General features: G+C 24.7%; 1 long non-coding RNA gene across 1 annotated transcript; it reads left to right on the top strand.

Annotated features, from left to right (window-relative positions):
• The first annotated feature begins 23 nt into the window (after positions 1–23).
• On the top strand, positions 24–1,467 carry LOC124421163. The gene is made up of 3 exons (XR_006941531.1): positions 24–95; positions 171–816; positions 1,136–1,467. It is a non-coding gene; the product is annotated as an uncharacterized LOC124421163 (long non-coding RNA).
• Positions 1,468–1,893: the final 426 nt, after the last annotated feature.

The raw sequence follows: 1,893 nt of genomic DNA, 5'->3' as shown, positions 1-1,893 counted from the left end.
TTTTAATAATAATTTGTTGAAAGTGTGCTTAAATAAGCAAAATATAATAAAATTGTATTTTTAATAATCGTGTTAATTATTGCGTTAATACAAAGGTAAATAAAAAAATGGAAATTAAAATTATGTATAGTTATTTTCCCCTTAACTCAAATTTTTATAAATCTCTATAGATTTTATACACATAAATTTGCAACAAAATTGCCTTTGTGAATGCGTTGGCTCTTTAAGATTAATCTTCTTGAGGTTCCCAGTTTTTTGTTCTAAATTAAATTTGTATAGCAAATTCAATAAATCGGTCAAAAAAGGAATTTCTTTTGATTTCTAATTGTTTAATTATAAAAAACTACAGTGGCCTTATCATATTAGCCAATACTGTTGTAATTGCTAATAATTGTTTAATGAGAAGCATAAAAAAAAATCTTAGCAACAAAATAAAAATTAAAACAATTAAACATTCCAAAAGAAAACAACAAAATAAAGGGTTTATAAGAAGTTTATAAAGAAGAAGAGTTTCGCAGCATTCTTTGAACAAATGAAACTTCGCAACATTTACTAGCGGTAATGACACGAGATTGCAATTTTATTTTTGAGAAACACAATCAATTGAAGAAACAAAAAGTGCAGTGAAAAGAAGAATTATATGAAAAAAATTATCCAGAAAAGCAGTAAATTAAAGATAATTATTAATATTTGTATCCAAATCCGAAAAATCTTCAAATTCATCCAATTCTGGCCCACGAGCTATTATATTGAGAAAAACAACAACAACATCAACATTATCATCATCATTTCCTTAAAAAGTGTTAAAAATCATTTGTAACTATATTATTTAATTCACTATACTAAAATTAAACTTCAAAAAAGTGTTAAATATATAAAAAGTGAATAAAACCATAAAATACTCTCCAAATTATAATTAAATACCTCTACAGCTAAAATGGCATTCAAATAAATAAATTACAACAATAATACATTAAAAGTTAAAAATAATTTAAAATATAATTATGCTACTTAAATCTAAAATAAATTCTTAAACTACACTAAAGCTACCTAAATCACTAATATTGCACTATGAAGTTTAATTTTGGTTCTTTATATCACCATCATTAAATCTTTTTTATTTAACTTTATTTAGTTAACCCTTAATTTTAAGTATATACAACTATATCCAACCCTGTCACTTAACTACAAATTATAAGAGACATTGCTATTATCAGCAACATTTTCAGCAGCGTTTGAAGAGGCCTCATCAACAGCTGTGTTTCGCAACATTTTTATTGCGGTGAGTCAACATTTAAATGTTTATCTTTACTAGTTATGATCTCTTAATTTAAAAAGTTGCTTACATCACTGTTATACTAAGCTAATACTAAGAAACAAAAAATCCAAGTTCAGAACCCTTTTTAGCAACAATTAATGTTGCAGAATCTTTTTTATAAAAATATCTATACATGTTTTTTTGTTTCTTTGTTATTACCCTACGTATAATTGATAGATAATATGACACTTGGTCATAAATTCGCATAAATTATTATTTAATTTTTTCATTTAGTTTATATTTAACGTTTTGTTTATCATATCTTAAATATTTTAAGAAAAATCTTAGGATAAGATTTTAATTTTCTTTTTTTTATAAAAAGTTTTCATTTATTCGTTAACTTTTAAAATTATGAATTTTAAATGAATAAATATTTGTTAAATATGGACAGCTAAATTGATAATAAATGTTTTCTTACTGATGTGAAGGATTAGGATAGCAAATGTGGGATCTTGGCTTAAATATTTTCGCCGTCAAGATCAAAGGTAGGGCGGGTTAAGAGGCGTTTTCTTCTCCATTACATCCTGGAGAATATCACTACAGTTTTCTTGGTTGATGTTGTTAGTTTTCCGTAT

Source organism: Lucilia cuprina, unplaced genomic scaffold (assembly GCF_022045245.1).
Source record: "Lucilia cuprina isolate Lc7/37 unplaced genomic scaffold, ASM2204524v1 Scaffold_3597, whole genome shotgun sequence".
Classification (NCBI taxonomy): Eukaryota; Metazoa; Arthropoda; class Insecta; order Diptera; family Calliphoridae; genus Lucilia; species Lucilia cuprina.
The sequence above is the reverse complement of the archived record's forward strand: the minus strand, read 5'-3'. Positions and strand labels throughout refer to the sequence as shown.